The sequence below is a fragment of the Macaca fascicularis genome, chromosome 6, assembly GCF_037993035.2.
Source record: "Macaca fascicularis isolate 582-1 chromosome 6, T2T-MFA8v1.1".
In the NCBI taxonomy this organism is placed as follows: domain Eukaryota; kingdom Metazoa; phylum Chordata; class Mammalia; order Primates; family Cercopithecidae; genus Macaca; species Macaca fascicularis.
Genome location: NC_088380.1, coordinates 8,812,800 through 8,833,035, shown reverse-complemented (window position 1 = coordinate 8,833,035; position 20,236 = coordinate 8,812,800). Strand labels below are relative to the sequence as shown.

Sequence of the window (20,236 nt, the reverse complement as noted above, 5' to 3'; positions counted from 1 at the left end):
TGTCTATTCAACCCAGGGGACTTAGTACTGGTAAAGGCACTTCTTTCCCTTTCTCCCTCTCTAGGCCCAGAGTGGGAGGGACCTTACACTGTTCTTCTTTCTACTCCTATGACAGTAAGATCACTGAAATATATTCCTGGATTCACTATTCTCAAGTAAAGGCCTGGGAAACTGACAGAATTACCTCTATAGACCTAGAAGAGCACCCAAAATATCAGTGTGAAGAAATTGGAGGCCTCAGGCAAACAATCACAAAGGTAAGTGTCAATAATTAACTTTCCATGAATATCCTCTTTATGGCCTCCCCTATGCTTGCTGTTATCACCTTTGTTCTGTTCCTCACCATCAGGCATGTTTGCCAAGGACCCCTTAATCCCGAATTCCCATGGGATTATCTACTTCCATAAACAGTTATTTCTCCTCTAAAGTTTAACTGCCCCTCATAAAGATTTAATTATTTTTCACCAGAGTGAAACAGTTCTGGCCACAACATTGTTTTTAGAATGATTAGTCTCTTTTACTTCTTATTTCTGTTATCTTTGGCACTAGAATTTTCGTCTTAGCTCCTCTTTTTATAATACTAATACTTGGCCCATTCATACTTAATCTTCCTGTAAAATTCGTTTCTTCTCACCTAGAGACCATCAAACTCCAAATGGTTATGCAAATGGAGTCTTGGGTAATGGCTTTCACTGGGGACCCTTAGATAAACCTCTGAGAGTAATCTGACTGCATTTTCCCAAAACAATGCCCCCCGTCAACATGAAGCAGTAAGAGCAGTAACTGTCCTTATCCGAACGTCAGTTAGATGTACCTTTTCAGAGGGGAGACTGATAGCAGCAGGAGGGAGAAAAATTCCTAGGCAGACAGGGAAAGGTCCCCAGTAAAACCCAACCTTCAAACCAAGGACAATTTAAAGCCTGAAAACAGGGCTGGCAGTTCAGGTAGAGTCCGTGATTAGAGTGAGAACTTCCTCGATGCCTTTTAGCCAATCAAATAGGGCTTTTCCCTGGCCTGTTCATGGACCAATCACCTCACATTCCCCCATTTTGAGCCCATAATTACCCCAGACTCAGCCACATGTGGGGCTATTCACTTTTGGGGCCCCTCTCACACAGAGGGCCACCCACTCATGTGGTGTATGAGAGGTACCCTCTCATGACAAGAGATGTTTTGTCACTTAACAAAACCCTTTTCTACATCCCTCACTCTCTAGTGTCCACTAGCCTAATTTTTCTTGGATGCAGGACAAGAACCCAAAACCCACCAATTGGGAGGAACAAATGGGAGCTGTAACATGAACAATCTGTAACCCCCCCCCACGCCCCCCCCCAACAGCCCCATTTGCTTATCTGTGGGTGGTGGGAAGGAGAGAGAACAGTAAAAGTGCTTGGGGGCTCACACCTTGGGACTCTGTGGGCAAGAGCCACACCACCACTTGGGCTCTGCAGTTTCTGTCATCTACTAGTTTACAGGTTCCACCACATTCCCTCATCCAGATGCCAGTACCCAAGGTGGAAGCAGGCTGCTGCATGCCCAGCCCACCCACAGGCTGAGCACAGAATCCAGGCCGGTAGCATGAGCTGAGTGCAGGCTGCCAGGCAGAGTAGGTGAAGCAAGCCCAGCAGCGAGCATGGAGCCAAGAGAGGCCCAGGCAGGGGTGCCATTGCCACGGAGATTTCCATCTGGTGAAGTGGCACAGAAGGAATCCTGTGTCAACCATAGTGAGAAATGTACCATATGTATTTTGATAATTGACTAATTTAGTAGTCAAAAAATTAGAACTTAATAGTAAAAAATTTATCACAAATCAAAATTAGTGGAACATGTTAAAATAAACACTAAGAAGGGAATACATGGTTTTAAATATTTATGTTAGAAAAGAAAAAGCTGATAACTAAGGAGTTACATATACATATTAAGTTAGATCACAAATCAAATAAATGAGACCAAAGAGAATGAAAGATAATAAAGATAAAATTAAATACAATGAAATAGAAAACAAAGATACAGTAGAGAAAATCAACATATCTAAAAGAAGTTTATTTTAAAATACTAAAGAAATGGACAAAATAATATAGGCTAATAAGAAAAAAAATCTAAATAAAAAACATTTAACCTGAAATATTAAATTTAAAAAGGAACAATAGTTTTTAAATTCTAAAATATAACACAAGTAGTATGAACACACATGACAATAATTTAGAAAATTGAAATTAAATGAAAAATTTTCTGGGAAAATGTCACTGTGTTGGTCACCAAGATCACCCCAGGTTTGATGACTTGCTAAGTATATTCACAGGACTGAGCATATAGGCATACTTCTGCCTACAGTTTATTATAGCAAGAGGATACAAAGCAAATTCAGCAGAGAGAAAAGGCACATGAAGTGAAGTCCAGAGGAAAGCAGGAGCAAGCTTCCTAGAGTTCTCTCCCTGTGGAGTCACACAGGATGACACATTTGATTCCTCTAGGAATAAGTTGTGATAGCACGTATGAAGCACTACATACCAGAGAAGTGCTGTCTTCCTGATTTCCATAAAGAAATTTCTACACTGAGTTCTACCAAAATTTCAAAGTATGAATCATTAAAATATCTTACAAACTCTTCCAAAAATTTAAATAAGTTGTTTTACTCCCCAACTCAGCTCATGAGGCATAAATATGCTTAATGTTAGGCAAGAAAATTATAGAAAAAATATACGGGTAAATCTTATTCTCAAAATTATGAACATTAAAAATACAGTGTATTTTTTTAAAAGCTTACAATAACAAAACTGAGAAATTTCCCACCCAAGTCTCATCTTGAATTGTAGTTCTCCTAATCCTCACATTTCATGGAGGGACATGGTGGAAGGCAATTGAATCACGGGGCAGTTATTCCCAAGCTGTTCTCCTAGTAGTGAGTGAGTTCTCATGAGGTCTGATGGTTTTACAAGGGGCATTTCCTCCCTTGCTCGGCAGGTTTTACAAGGGGCATTTCCTCCCTTGCTCGGCAGGTTTTACAAGGGGGCATTTCCTCCCTTGCTCGGCATTTCTCCTTCCTGTTGCCATGTGAAGGACATGTTTACTTCCCCTTCCACCATAATTGTAAGTTCCTGAGACTGCATCAGCCCTGTGGAACTGAGTCAGCTAAATCTCTTTCCTTTGTAAATTACCCAGTCTCTGGCAGTTTTTTTTAATAGGAGTGTGAGAACAGCTTAATACAGTAAATTGATACCTCAGAGAGTGGGGTGCTGCTATACAGATACCCAAAAATGTGGGTATCTGACTTTGGAACTGCATAAGAGTTAGAAATCGAAACAGTTTGGGGGACTCTGAAGAAGACAGGAAAATGTGGGAAAGTTTGAAATTTTCTAGAGTCTTGGAGTGCTCAGAAGACAGAAAGATGTGGGAAAGTTTGGAACTTCCTAGAGACTTGTTGAATGGCTTTGAACAAAATGCTGATAGGGATACAAATAATGAAGTCCAGGCTGAGGTGGTCTCAGTTGGAGATGAGGAACTTGTTGGGAACTAGCATATAGGTGATTCTTGCTATGCTTTAGCAAAGAGACTGGCAGTATTTTGCTCCTGACCTAGAGATCTGTGGAATTTTGAACTTCAGAGAGATGATTTAGTGTATCTGGCAGAAGAAATCACTAAGTGGCAAAGCATTCAAAAGGTAGCAGAACAAAAAAGTTTGGATAATTCCAGCCTGACAATGCAATAGAAAAGAAACACTCATTTTCTGAGAAGAAATTCAAGCTCACTGCAGAAATTTGCATAAGTAATGAGGAGTCAAATGTTAATCATCAAAACGATGGGTAAAATGTCTCCAGGGCATGTCAGAGACCTTCACAGCAGTCACTCCCATCACAGGCCAGGAAGCCTAGGAAGAAAAATTGGTTTCATCGGCTGGGCCCAGGGCCCCTTCCAGGCCTAGCCTTGGGACATGGTGCCCTGCTTCAACTCCAGCCATGGTTAAAAGCAGTCAATGTACAACTCAGGCCATTGCTTCAGAGGGTGCAAGCCCCAAGCCTTGGCAGCTTTTAGGTGATTTTGGGCCTACAGGTGCACAGAAGTCAAGAACTGATGTTTGGGAACCTCTGCCTAGATTTTAGATGATGTATGGAAATGCTTGGATGTCCAGACAGAAGTTTGTTGCAGTGGTGGAGCCCTCATGGAGAACATCTGCTAAGGCAGTGCAGAAGAGAAATGTGTAGTTGGAGCCACACAGTCCCCACTGGGGCATACTCAGTAGAGCTGTGAGAAGACAGCCACTATCCTCCATACCCCATAATGGTAGATCAACCAACAGCTTGCACCATGCACCTGAAAAAGCCGCAGGCACTCAAGGCCAGCCAGTGAAAGCAGCCAAGAGCAGGGCTGTACCATGCAAAGATACAGAGTTGGAGTTGCCCAAGGATACGTGATTCCCTCTTGTATCAACATAACCTGGATGTGAGATATGGAGTTAAAGGAGATCATTTTGGAACATTAAGGTTTAATGACAGCCCTACTGGATTTCTGACTTGCATGTGGCCTGTAGCTTCTTTGTTTTGGCAAATTTCTCTCATTTGGAATGGGTGCATTTACCCAATGCCTGTATCCCCACTGTATCTAGGAGGTGACTAACTTGCTTTCGACTTTACAGGTTCATAGGCAAAAGGGACTTGCCTTGTCTCAGATGAGACTTTGGACTTGGACTCTTGGGTTACTGCTGGAAGGATTTAAAACCTTGGTGGGACTGTGGAAATGCATGATTGTGTTTTCAAATGTGAGGACATGAGGTTGGGGAGTGGTCAGGGGTCAAATGTGGTTCAGCTATGTGCCCACCCAAATTTAATCTTGAATTACAGTTCCCATAATCCCCACATTTGTGGAAGGGACTCAGTGGGAGGTAATTAAATTGTGGGAGTGTTTACCCCCATTCTGTTCTTGTGATAGTGAGTTCTCATGAGATCTGATGGTTTTATAAGAGACTTTTCCCCCATTTGCTTGGCACTTCTCCTTCCTGCCACCATGTGAAGAAGGATCTGTTTGCTTCCCTTCCAGCGTTATTATAGTTTCCCGAAGCCTCCCTATCCCTGTGGAACTGTGAGTCAATTAATCCTCTTTCCTTTATACATTACACAGTCCCTGGCAGTTCTTTATAGCAGTGTGAAAATGATATAATACAATGAGTATAGCATTATAAATATCCTTTAAATCAGAAATAAGATTTACATAATTACTGTTAGCACTTACAGTCAATGTTATACCAGAGGTACTACACAGTGTTGTAAAATTTAAAAAAATAAAGACAATGTATACATGAAGATTGGAAATCAAGAAATACAACTCATATTTTCAGACAGTATGATTTTCTATAGATCAAATCTAAGTAATCTGCAGATAAAGTATTAGAATTCATGAGCAAGTGTTTCAAATTTAATAAATATACAATAGCAATACAGAAAAGCCAATCACATTTATATACATTAGTAAATATAATTTAGAACATGGAACTTTTCAAAAGATATAATTTTAAAACAGGAAGAGATGTTATATCTAGGAATAAATTAACAAATATATATATAGCCTATGTAAAAACATGTAAAATTGTACTGAAAGGTATTTAGAAAGATCTATATAAATGGGAAGCTATAACTTGCTTAAGGATAGAAAGCTGAAAAATGATAAAGCTTTCATTTCAAAAAAAAAAAAAGGAAAAAAGATTCATTGGTTCAATAAAACACCAATCAAAATCCCAAAACCGGTTTTTGAACAACTTGATGAGCTACTTTTTTGTTGTATATTGAAGAACAAAGAACCAATAATGGGTAAGATATTTTTGAAGAGATAAAAATGATTTTCCTATCATAATGTAGAAAAAAATGCTAAAACTTACAACCAAGTAACTTTAGTAACCAAGAATGCTAATTAAACCCACAGTTAGATACCTTACCACCATTAGTTTGGAAAACAAAACATCTGAAAATGTCAAGATATTAGTGACCATAGGTATCAATATGCTTATGCTGGCTGAAGTAAGTTAATAGATGTGCTTTTAAAAATTATAATGTTATCTTGCAATATAAATGAAACATCAGTACACCTTATGGTCCAGCAATTCTGTCCTTAGAGACACACTACAGGAATATATATGAATACTGAAGACATGTATACAAATGTACATATGAAGAGGTGTTGTCCATAAAGGGATGCATTGGAAACAAGCTGAATATGCATCTTCAAAAAATGGACATTTAAATTTGGACATACTTATACCTCGAAAAATATTCATCAGTAAAAACAAATTAGGTAACTATTACTCGCACAAGCATGGAGGATTCCTGTGGAGAGAAGCATGATCTCATAGGTAAGCCCAGTGTAAGAAGTCCGTTCCTGAAAATCATCTAAGCTGGCAATAGGAGGACAGGGCCCACAGGGTGTGAGGAGCATGTCCATGAGAAGGAGCAGCTGTACTTGGGTCAAAGCTTGAGGTGGGTGGGAAGATGTCCATGCAAAGGAAGGATGACTGTCAAAGATTGAGCAAAGTCAGAAGCTTGACCATGATCAGTTGGTGTGGAATGTCAGAACCCAAGATGGATGTGGGCATGGATGGGGGTTGGTGTATCAGAGCCTGAGCATCAAAAAGAGGGTTTTCTACATTCTCTTGCTCTATGCATTCAGATGAGAGCAAGGGCACTCCAATAACTGTAAGCACACTTACAGCCAAGATTTTGATTTAAAATATTCTTCACTAAAAGAAACAAGGGTACATGAATAGTCTCCCATGGGCTAAATCTGGAAGAATTTGAGCATCAAAATATATGATAGTGATGGGTTATAATCCAATGAATGAAATAAACCACCATGAATCTTATTGATATGAACAACTAATGTAAAGTTTCATGAGGAACATACTACATGCATAGTTTTAAAGACCTTCTCCACAAAATACCTGTTCATTACAAAGGAAAATAAAACAACCTTATAGCAGAGTAATCTGGAGGACACCACCTTAATCAAGTGATCAAAATGTACACCACAAGCACTGGAAGAGATATGACAACTAAGTATTGATTCTATGATGATTAGCTGATTGATTAGTTGACAACTAACGTATGATTCTAAACTGATCTCTTCTACTTTATATGAAGGGCATTATGAGCACAATCTGTAAAACATGAATGGAGATCAAGGATTGTATGGTAATTATGCATCAACATTAATTTCATGATTTTGATTGTGCATTGCCGTTAAGCAGAAGAATGTTCTTATTAGTAGAAAATACTAAATATTTGGGGGTGATCAGGGCATCAGGTTTGCAACTTACTTGAAAATGGTCAGGAAAAAGTTATTTATGAAGAGATAAAAGAGAAGAAAAAAAAAAACAAAAGAAAAAGTTACTTTATACCTGCATTTTTGTTCTGTAAATTTGAGTTGCCTTCAAAATTTTACAAAATCAAGAAAAAAAAGGAAGGCAATGATAACCATAATACATAGGTAACTGATTTGCTCTGGGAAATAAGATAAAAAAGATAGGATAGGATTTTTTAAAGCCTTAAGAAATATACAACGATAGATCTAAAACTCCTGCCTGTTCCTAAGTTGGGTAGCAAATTCATGTGTGTTCATTTTAATATGTATCATAACTGAAATGTATGTTACATTTCATTTTCCACCTGTATAAAATATTATGGTGATTTGAAAACTTGAATTTTAAAGAGCATAGGATTGGGAGCACAACAGACCTAATTCTGAAGCCTGGATGTGCCATTTATTATCCACATCAACATGGGCAAGATACTTAAGCTTTCTGAATTTCAGCTTCCTCACCTGGAGAATGAGAATAATGAGAACCGTGAAAGGAAATTAAATGTTGGGACCCTAAACTCATTTAGCCAAAGGGAAAAGTCAAGCTGGGAATTGGGTCACACAAACCCACCTCCCCGTTTTGGTTTTAAATAAGATGGCTACAAGATGAAAAGCTACATGCCTCCTCATATTTTGCCCACAAGGAAATTCTTAGTGGCCTGTTAAAATTTCACGAGAATGTTAATTGACAGCTTATCTTTACAAGTGCAGTTACCCTGGCCCACCAGACATAAATGCCTATCTGATTATTCCCCTTCCCCATTTTGTCTGTTTATCTTATGTAAAATGCAGATTCCCTATATTTTTCTCTGCCCCATTTGTTTATGTCATCTTATGTAAAAATGCAGATTCACTGAGCCAAAGGCATGATTAACTATTTTTCTCTATGCCCTTCTTACATGAAAATTGTGTACATCTCAATTTCCCACCCTTTCCTTTTTAAATTTGGAGCCCTCAAAATCATCTGTGGAGAAGGGCATAGACCTGTCTCGCAGACGTATCCTTAACTTTGGCAAATAAATCTCCTAAAATGACTGAGATTTGTGTCATCATTTTTCTCAATTGACAGAACTAAGTCATGGAATTGCCTTGAGGATTCAATAGACAATATACATCATCAACACCCTTTACCCAAAGCCCACTGGAACAGACCTATAAACAGGTTGGGTTTATTCCTCCTTGCAATTAGTGAGAAGACACAGCATAGGGAACCAAGAGATGTCTCAATAAGACAGTGTTATTAAGAGCTTCTTACAGGAACTGGGCTTTGGTTGGGCGAATTGGCAGAGCATCTAAGGAAGTGGGGGCTTGCTCTAGATTGGAGGGTGTCAGAAATTACAGATTTCTAAGTGAACCTATAATTGGGTGTCTCAATAAATCTTATCCATAGGGAGGACAGACTAGCATGAAGATACAGCTATAACTGGTACGGCAGCAGGCACTCATTTGGTGACGGGAATGTTTAGAATTTTGTGTTGCAGAGTGATCTTGTTATTGTCTCATTTTATTATGATTCCAGACTGCACTTCTGACATTCTGTGAGACTGTACATGCCCAAGGGCAGAACACAAGGGTCTGGCCATGAACATCAGACTAGCTTGTACTGAGGTTTAAATGTGAATGTCAGATCAGTTCTGGATGTCAGGGGCTGTTTTTGTTTGCTTTCAACACAAATATTGGGCACAGTGTTTAGCACCTGTGTGAGTACTTTTAGCTCGCTTAATAAGGACCTCTGCTAAACTCTGCAGATCAAGCACACATGAGTAGCTGTACCACCTTACAGCATCTGAGCTGGATCTTCACCTCTTCGGCTATGTCTCTGATAACAATGATAGATTATACACACACAAACAGAAAACAATAAATGCTAAAGTTAGGTTGTTTAGACATAAATAAATTAATCTACGTTAGCATTCTCTCACTCTGAAAAATTATTTTAATAGTAACATGTTTCCTAACTCAAGAAAACCATGATTCATAAGCTCTAGCCATGAATATCTAAGGGTTGTCAAAGACAGTATTTGGATTTCCTTTAAGTATCAGCCAGTAATCTTTAAAATGAAAAATGTCAGCATTTAACAGAGATAAAAATGTGGAAAAATAATTTTAAAACATCATATGTAAGTCTTTTATTAGCAATTGAGTTAATGTCCTCTGCAGATGGGGAAAGTTTATCATGTCAGCTGAGGTATTTTAAACATACTTAATTAGGTTTTTAGGGTTTCGAGGTAATAAGCCACTTTGATATGTAGGTACTCTAAGCAAAATTGCACCAACAGAACAACTTACAGGCTTCCTAGACTAATCTGGATCACTCAGAACAGAAGGCACTTAGGAACACCTGGCCCTGGACACAAGGCAGTGACTAGGCTGTCGGCAGGTAACTTGGGGTATTGATTTTCTACTCATTTAGCTCTGGATAGGAGTAGATCTAGCTTAAACCTTTCAAGTTTACGAATGCTCACTTAATGCTTCAATTATAAAATAAGGGATTTACTAATACCTCAGAATCAAAATAAAGTTGCCACTAATGATCCTAATTTATCTTGGCTGCATTTTAAAGAAGGGGGTATAATACATTTCAGTCAGTAGAGTTAAAAATTATGTAACAGGCCAGTTGCGGTGGCTCATGCCTGTAATCCCAGCACTTTGGGAGGCTGAGGTGGGCGGATTACGAGGTCAGGAAATCGAGACCATGCTGGCTAACATGGTGAAATCCCATCTCTACTAAAAATACAAAAAAAAATTAGCCAGGCGTGGTGGCGGGCACCTGTAGTCCTAGCTACTCACGAGGCTGAGGCAGGAGAATGGCGTGAACCCCAAAGGCAGAGCTTGCAGTGAGCTGAGATTGCACCACTGCACTCAGCCTGGGTGACAGAGCAAGACTCCGTCTCAAAAAAAAAAAAGTATATATATACACATATACATATATATAAAACAAATTTTTGTACTCAATTATACCCACACGAGACAGTGTTCACTTTATGTTAGGAGCTATTCTAAGTGCTTCTTCACAAACTGACTTGTTTTTTCACATAACGCCATAAGGACTCCCATCATCCTCATTTAAAGAAGAGAAACTGAGGCACTAGCCAAGTCACAACCAATAAGGGTCAGGACGTTTTCAAACTCACGTGGTCTGACACCAGAGTCTATGCTTTTTTTTTTTTATTAATTAATTAATTTATTTATTTTATTATTATACTTTAAGTTCTAGGGTACATGTGCATAACGTGCAGGTTTGTTACATATGTATACTTGTGCCATGTTGCTGTGCTGCACCCATCAACTCGTCAGCACCCAACAACTCGTCATTTACATCAGGTATAACTCCCAATGCAATCCCCTCCCCCTTCCCCCCTCCCCATGATAGGCCCCGGTGTGTGATGTCCCCCTTCCCGAGTCCAAGCGATCTCATTGTTCAGTTCCCACCTATGAGTGAGAACATGCGGTGTTTGGTTTTCTGTTCTTGTGATAGTTTGCTAAGAATGATGGTTTCCAAATCAAAACCACAATGAGATACCATCTCACACCAGTTAGAATGGCAATCATTAAAAAGTCAGGAAACAACAGGTGCTGGAGAGGATGTGGAGAAATAGGAACACTTTTACACTGTTGGTGGGATTGTAAACTAGTTCAACCATTATGGAAAACAGTATGGCGATTCCTCAAGGATCTAGAACCAGATGTACCATATGACCCAGCCATCCCATTACTGGGGATATTCCCAAAGGATTATAAATCATGCTGCTATAAAGACACACGCACACGTATGTTCATTGCGGCACTATTCACAATAGCAAAGACTTGGAATCAACCCAAATGTCCATCAGTGACAGACTGGATTAAGAAAATGTGGCACATATACACCATGGAATACTATGCAGCCATAAAAAAGGAAGAGTCTATGCTTTTAAACCACTATGCTCTACCGCCCCTCTGAGAAGCCACAGTTCCTATTTTGTGACTCTAGACCCTGATTTTCCCCCCATCACGATGATGTAGAAATAGATGCCGAGGGCCAAGAGTTCACAGAAAGCAGTGCATGTTATTTCAGATTCTTTAAAAATTATTGTACCTATAGTTATGTCCCCCTTTTTTTTTTATCATGATGTCTATTTCTGCTCTTTTTCCTCAGTTTTTACTAGTCATTTCAATAATAGATTTAGGTTTATAATTTTTAAAAATTTTTCTATTATGTCATTGCCTCTTTTTTTCTCATTAATTTCCTTCTACTGGCTTTATTTCATTATTCTCTTATCTAGCTCTCTAAACAGATTTTTTACTTTACTTTTCAATGTCTTTTTTCTTTTTTTTAATACAGGGTCTCGCTTTATCTTCTAGGCTGGAGTACGTGGCAAGATCATGGCTGACTGCATGCTTGCTCGACCTCCTGGGTTCCAACAATCCTCCCACCTCAGCCTCCCAAGTAGCTGGGACTACATTACACACCTGGCTAATTTTTGAACTTTCTGTGGAGACCAGGTTTCACCACGTTGCCTAGGTTAGACTTGACTCCTGGGCTGGAGTGATCTGCTCTCCTTGGCCACCCAAAATGCTGAGATTACAGGTGTAAGCCACCACGCTCAGCCTCAATATGTCTTGAACTGAAACACCCCTAATAATCATGGATTCTCATTCTCCTTGATTCCTCTTACAACCACCCATGTCAAGTTTTTGTGCCTATCACTCCACAAAAATCGCTCCTCAGTCTCCATAACCTGAATGCTGTCAAATCCTATGGATACTTCTCAGTTCTCCTCCTACTTGACCTATCAATTGTAATAGACACAGTTGCCCCTTAAGTTCTTCTTGAAACACTTTATTGTTCTTACTGTTTAATATTCTTGAGTTTCCTAACTGGCCATTGGTCTCAGTCTTAGCTGCTACTTCCTCCTCTTCCCAATTTCTCAACCAAAATCCTCCTCCAGCATTCATTTTACCACTCCCTTCAGTATACAACAGAAATATAAATATGTAATAATTGGTGATAATCATATTATTGATTCATTTGTGTTTAAAACAACTGAAAAGGAAGAATGAGTTTTAAAGTTTTTATTCAAATTCAGAATATTTTATATTTGAACTAAATTTTGAACTTTCTAAATGAAAGTTTACAACTTAAAGTTCACACTGCTGTATTGTTTTAAAACTTAAAAGCAAGTAAACTTTGTCAACTAAAATCAAAGTAACCAATATCTGGTCTGCCTGTCTCTAAAATGGCCATGCTGTCACCACATCCATCATTCGCGGTCAGTGGCCCTTAGACCAGTTCTTACACAAGATTTCTTTCCAGTACGACACTGTGGAGATGGCCACAGGAGGTTCTACAAAAATCAAGTGCTAGATGACTACTTAACATCTTCAGCCTGAAATGACTGCTACCTTTGCCTTCAATTCCTTCCCACACACCCAGGTATACAAATACGTTTTATGCCCAGAGTCCTCATGAAAGTAAACAGAAGGAACTCCCAGGGAAAAGGGAGGGCAGAAAACAGGAGGCACCTGAAGCCAAAACCTGGAGCAACTTTCAAGAAGGAAGACACGTCCCATTTTCACATCTCTGCATGGATCTCCATGGAGAACTAGAGCTAAATGTAACGGTTACACGTGGCAGAAAGATGACTCTCTAGCATAGTGTTTCTTTCACACAGGCTGCTGGAGTCATTCCACAAGCTCAACAATTTTAATAAAAAATATTTCCGCTAAATACTTTATATTCATCATAAAAAATGCACAGCCATTTTTAAAAAGGGCAATTACCCTAAATGAAAATTGCCAAAGCACAGATCCACTTTATATAGGATTTCTTTCCTTGCTTCTGATAAATTGCAAACAGAACTGGCAGAATTTATTTAACAAACATTTATTTTGGCCAGGCATGGAGTTTAAATTTTTGTGCATGTGCATGGAGGCAGGGAGAAGTGATGTGAGAAAGTAAAAGACAGGTCATGCGGTAACCAGTGCTACAAAGAAACTAAGCAGAGTGAAGGGTTGGGGAGGCATGGAGTGGGGTAGGACTGCAAAATTTAGACAGAATGGGGTGCTAGAAAAGGTTGACTATGCTGTGGTAACAAGTTAGCCCCTGAACCCCAGTGGTGTAGCATAAGTTTATTTCTTACCCACATTCTGTGTCCACCACAGGTCACCAGTGGTTGTGCTCTAGTCATTCAGGGACACAGGCGGATGGAGGCTGCCCTATCTGAAACACGGGGCACCTCCGTAGTCCTGCCAGAGCTGCAGTAGCAGTGGACAAGAGCTGGAAAGTCACATATGGCGCCTTAAAGTCTTTAAGCAATCAGCTATAACTAGTATCATGGCCTCACCTACTGCAAGCGGGCTGAGAAATGGGAAGAGCTCATAGCATGAGCAATCAATAACGTCACTGGTGTCCAGGGAAGTCTTCTCTGACACAGGGAAATCTAAGCAAAGACCAACTGAAGAAAGAAGCTACACAGAAAGTTGGAAACAGTATGAAGTCATTTATGACTCCAAGAAATATTCTGTTTGTCTGCCATTTGTTTCCAGTGAACAGCCACACTAAATCTTTAATTTAGATATTTTGATAATTAAATGCATTAAAAATCTGTCTCTATTTCTGTGCTTAGTTCAAGTAATATCTTACCTCAGTGATTTTAACAGTCTTACATACCAGGTAGTATCACTGCCCTTACATTACATCATCCAATAATTATCACCTCCCAGGTAAAATCATAATACAAAGGCTGACATACTCATTCTTGATTGACAGACATCTTGAGTCCTCATTCATTTCTTTTCCATATGTTATTATTTTCTCATTACTTACCTAAAACTTAGCCTTATAGATAATGAAAAGGGTTCTGAACATTAAGAAATAATAGAACAGTTATAAATGGAGAAAAAAGTTTGAATAAAAAAGTTTCTTAGAAGGTTAGTCTCACTTGCAAAAATAGCTCTTTGAAATACAGGTTCCTATAAACATGTTACACACATTAAGATATTATTCTTACACATACTGGTAAGACAGACACTATACACGTTTGTCTCCATTTTAGGAAGAAATGAAGCAAGGCTATTTTTAATAATAGACTTAGAAACAATTCATAACCCCTAGTATTTGCAGGTTAATGCAAATATGAGGCAGCACACCACAGCACAGTATAACTAAAACCTAAAATAGTGTTTCACTTTCTTCCACACCTACCTCTGTGCGCTCATACAAGTCATTTGATTTTGCTTTGCATTAGATGCTTCTGTAATACAGGCATCTGATTCACCCCACCTAAAGCTGTTGTAAGTAATCAATGTGAGAAAGTCTACTGATTGTTAAGCATATTTGTATATTTTTTACTAGTTATTTCATACTTGCCATGAAAGAGTACACACTCAAAAAGCTTGAAATTAGACAATGCCAATCTCATCAACCAAACCCAGCAGTGGAAGTGAGTATTAACAAATACCAGAATGAAATTATAAAATATACATCTCTAGCCTCATAAAACATTAATTTCATAAGCACTTTCATAAACATAAGAAAAACAGCTTTGACAATAACTATTTGAAAACATTATTATTAATGTATAATCTTGTATACTGTACATGTGCAAGTAAATGCAATAACCCCAACATTCATTATTTTATGAATGGGATACTTTATAAGAATTATAAATTATTTTTACATGATTAAATAATTGTGGCAGAGTAAGTCCGCAGGACTTAAATATCCAGTCAGACCTAGTATCTACATCTGGACCAGGAAGCCTTTGTGTTACAGATACAGATTCCCTGTGAAGTTCTCCAGGGTATAAAGAAGGCCCCAGTGAGGTGCCAATGGGGAGTGAGGGCTGCCTCTCAGCTCAGGTGAGCCTGCAAGCAACAGGGCAGTTTGGGGAGGGAAGGGAGCAGTGGCTAACTGGTGATTATGTAACATCAAACCAGGATGGTTTCTTCTTTTTAAAGAAACTTTTGTTGAGTGTTTACCCAACCCCATCCATACAAATATGCTCTCTAGTAAATGTGAAAGTATAAGCTTCAGAAAAATGTTTTTCTCATCCTTTAATTTCTGGTTTTATGACCAAATGTTCCGAAGACACTGCTTCTTTTAGGTCAAAATAGTTGACATTTTCATTGCTTCTAGTTTTTCAGCTCCTACTATGCTTACTATGTCCATGAGTGCCACTGACATCTTTGGCTATTTATCATCTCTAGAAAAGAAAAAAAAATTAAAATTTTAGGATGTAGGATTCACAATAAATCTCTTACCAAATCCTCCTTAAGTCCCTAAACTCTCTACCTGGCTCTGACTCCAAGGATCACCCTTTCAGTTCTTTCCATGTTTTTCTTTGGAAAATGTAGTTTCCTAACCTTTCTACCCACGCTTCTAATCTACTCTTATATCTGCAGCCACAGTGATAGTTCTAAGTTGCAAACCTGATCACGTCCTTCTAGTACTCAGTCTTTCAAAAATCTTCCTACTTCCCGCCAGGGTGAAGCCTGAACTCTTTAATAGGCATCTAAGGACTTGGACCTGGATCCTGCTAACCAGCTAATTTATCTTTGTCTCTAACTCCCTCCCTTCATCTTTCAAGGCACAGTGCAGGACTAAACTCATCCTGAAAGTACTAAGCCTCAATACATCTTTAGGAAAAACACACATATACACACACGCATGCAAAGACAGGAAGCATAGCTTAGTGGTTAACCTACATAGACTGCAACTTGCCTAAATAATCCACTATTTATCTATGTTTTAATAAAATGAATTGCTTTAATACAAATATATGAAATTCATCTATCTTTTCTCTGGAATGCCTTTGCCTGTTCAAAGATTATACAATACACCCATATGTTACAGAGGAATATGTCCCTTCATTTATAAAATACAGTTAAGACATAGTACAAAAACTCTAGAGTAGGATAACTCTACTGGAAATATGCTAAATTAGGGTTCTGATTAGAGTTAGTGGAACTAACTCGGGTGAGAGAGAGAAAACACTCACCATTAATCTAGGGGTAACAGAGAAGTTAAACTCCAATTCAGAAATAGAGCAGTTCAAAATCAGAATCTAGAATCAGTCTACATGGGCTTGATCTGGGAATGTGCCCTTTATTATACATGTAACCTTGGCAGCTGCTTGACTGAACAGGTCTTCGATTCCTCATGGAATGAATACAAGAAGATCTGATAAATGCAATTAGACAGTGCCTGAAACAGTAGTCCTAAGTGGGTATTTTTGTTGTCCCATTTTTTGAGAAACAAAATCAAAGGCAATTCAAACTGCAGGTTTCTTGATTTCATCCTAATACTTAGCAAATTAATGATAGAACCCAAGTGAAATTGCCTAGACTCTCAAAGAGTTCAAAAAACATTTCAAATACACTCAAAATTATCCTAGTGGACATTCACAGATTATCAAGAGTAAAGCACCTTCATACAGTTTTGATCCTCACACTATCTAAATCTGAGGAGCTGTCAGGAAAGACATGTAAGGAAAGATCTAAGCTGAAACTCAAACCACACATAAGGCTTTTGAACTGCGACCAACTAGTAGTTAAAATTAACTTTATGCTTCTCTGTCCACCTAAGGGCAAATTAAACCTTTAAGAAGGCAAAGGCTGAAAACTCTCAACAAACTAGGTATTGATGGGATGTATCTCAAAATAATAAGAGCTATTTATGACAAACCCACAGCTAATATCATACTGAATGGGCAAAAACTGGAAGCATTCCCTTTGAAAACTGGCACAAGACAGGGATGCCCTCTCTCACCACTCCTATTCAACATAGTGTTGGAAGTTCTGGCCAGGGCAATCAGGCAAGAGAAAGAAATAAAGGGTATTCAATTAGGAAAAGAGGAAGTCAAATTGTCCCTGTTTGTAGATAACATGATTATAATATTTAGGAAACCCCATCGTTTCAGCCCAAAATCTCCTTAAGCTGATAAGCAACTTCAGCAAAGTCTCAGGATACAGAATCAATGTGCAAAAATCACAAGCATTCTTATACAACAATAACAGACAAACAGAGCCAAATCAGGAGTGAACTCCCATTCACAATTGCTTCAACGAGAATAAAAATACCTAGGAATCCAACTTACAAGGGATATGAAGGACCTCTTCAAGGAGAACTACAAACCACCGCTCAACGAAATAAAATGGGACACAAATGGAAGAACATTCCATGCTCATGGATAGGAAGAATCAATACTGTGAAAATGGCCATACTGCCCAAGGTAATTTACAGATTCAATGCCATCCCCATCAAGCTACCAATGACTTTCTTCACAGAATTGGAAAAAACTACTTTAAAGTTCATATGGAACCAAAAAAGAGCCCACATTGCCAAGACAATCCTAAGCCAAAAGAATAAAGCTGGAAGCATCACGCTACCTGACTTCAAATTGTACTACAAGGCTACAGTAACCAAAACAGTGTGGTACTGGTACCAAAACAGAGATGTAGAACATTGGAACAGAATAGAGCCCCCAGAAATAATACCACACATCTACAACCACCTGATATTTGAGAAAGCTGAAAACAACAACAAATGGGGACAGGATTCCCTATTTAATAAATGGTGCTGGGAAAATTGGCTAGTCATATGTAGAAAGCTGAAACTGGATCCCTTCCTTACACCTTATACAAAAATTAATTCAAGATGGATTAAATACTTAAATGTTATACCTAAAACCTAAGCAATACCATTGCTTAGAAGAAAACCTAAGCAATACCATTCAGGCCATAGGCATGGGCAAGGACTTTATGACTAAAACACCAAAAGCAATGGCAACAAAAGTCAAAATTGAAAAATGGGATCTAATTAAACTAAAGAGCTTGTGCACAGCAAAAGAAACTACCATCAGAGTGAACAGGCAACCTATAGAATGGGAGAAAGTTTTTACAATCTATCCATCTGACAAAGATCTGATATCCAGAATCTACAAAGAACTTAAACAAATTTACAAGAAAAAATCAAACAACTCCATCAAAAAGTGGGCAAAGGATATGAACAGACACTCTTAAAAGAAGACATTCATACAGCCAACAGACACATGAAAAAATGCTCATCATCACTGGCCATCAGATAAATGCAAATCAAAACCACAATGAGATACCATCTCACACCAGTTAGAATGGCAATCATTAAAAAGTCAGGAAACAACAGGTGCTGGAGAGGATGTGGAGAAATAGGAATGCTTTTACACTGTTGGTGGGACTGTAAACTAGTTCAACCATTGTTGAAGACAGTGTGGCAATTCCTCCAGGATTTAGAACCAGAAATACCATTTGACCCAGCCATCCCATTACTGGGCATACACTCAAAGAATTATAAATCATGCTGCTACAAAGACACATGCACATACATGTTTATTGCAGCACTATTCACAATAGCAAATACGTGGAATCGACCCCAATGTCCGTCAGTGACAGACTGGATTAAGAAAAAGTGGCACATATACACCAGGGAATACTATGCAGCTATAAAAAAGGATTAGGTCATGTCCTTTGTAGGGACATGGATGAAGCTGGAAACCATCATTCTGAGCAAACTATCCCAAGGACAGAAAATCAAACACCGCATGTTCTCACCTATAGATGGGAATTGAACAATGAGAACACTTGGACACAGGGTGGGGAACATCACACACCGGGGCCTGTCGTGGGGTGGGGAGAAGTGGGAGGGATAGCATTAGGAGATATACCTAATGTAAATGACGAGTTAACGGGTGCAGCACACCAACACAGCACATTTATACATATGTAACAAACCTGCACGTTGTGCACATGTACCCTAGAACTTAAAAGTATAATAATAAAAAATAAATAAATAAATAAATTTGAAAGGAAAAAAAAAAGGTGGCAAAGGATAAAATCATTGTTAGCTCACACATTAAAAAAGAAAATAACGGAATATATCTTCTTCAAGTCTCCATCCCTAGCGATGAGAACTGCACCTGGCAAACAAGAGGGCATTCAACACGTAGTATCTGTTAAAATGAGTAACTCCCCAAAAGTACTACGTGGAAGGCGATATAGTTATTATAACCAAGTTCTGCGGAAACATGGTGTTGAAAACCGTACTGAAGCTAACTATGTGGTCACCTACCAGGAGCCACATACATCCTGAGGGCTTCCCAGATCAACCCCTCATCCCTGCGACAGAGCCACAACCCAGCACCAGCTTCCCACGCCTGTCAGCGGAGGCCCCAGCCCAGGCAGGCCCAGGGACTACGCGACGGCGGGCGGGGCTTCCGGCCAGGTGGACGCTCGGCAGTTCCCCGGATCCCCGGGGCGCGCCCCTCCCCGTCACGTCCCCCGTTCGCCGCGTCCACGCCTGCGGTTTCCCCGGGCCTGGGAAGCGTCTAGAGCCAAAGGCGCGGCAGCGGAGAGGCCTCACACCGCCCAGGGGCTTCCCTGGGTAGAGGCCGACGCGGGGCCCAGGGACACGCTCCTGGGGTCCCCCCTACGACCCAGCGCGCAGCCAGCACCCGCAGCGAGCCCCCGAGCCCGAGGGGCGTGGGAACCACGCGGGCAAGCCGGCTGCCCTTCCAGCCCCGGGACGCTTCCCCATCGGGCCAGTGCTAGGCGGGCGGTCGGGACCCGGGGATCGCAGCCTCTGGAGCGCTCACCCGGGCGGCGCAGGCCAGGGACGCCCACGGACAGCGCGACCTCCTCCCAATCCACACACGCGCCCACGTCCAAAGTGCGCATGCTCGGCACCGGGGACCAATAGGAATCTCGATCGGGGGGTAGCTGGGGCCAATCACAGCGCGTCTAGCGTGTGGGCGGTGTCTCCTCCTGTTACGCGTGCGCGGAGCTGCTGCGTTGCGCGGTCCTGAGGTGGGCTGAAGGCTTGTCCGGTCCGCCTCACTGAGCCGGCTCAGCCAGCGAAGGTGTTCCTGGAACGTCAGAC

The 20,236-nt window shown here is 39.9% G+C and overlaps 1 long non-coding RNA gene across 1 annotated transcript in view; it reads right to left on the bottom strand.

The window, feature by feature from the left end:
• The window catches only part of LOC107129908 (uncharacterized), a 32,126-nt gene extending 12,119 nt beyond the window's left edge, over positions 1 to 20,007 (bottom strand). The window contains exon 1 of the long non-coding RNA XR_006698644.3: positions 19,953 to 20,007. This is a non-coding gene — a long non-coding RNA (uncharacterized lncRNA). The remainder of the gene's footprint in view (positions 1 to 19,952) is intronic.
• Positions 20,008 to 20,236: the final 229 nt, after the last annotated feature.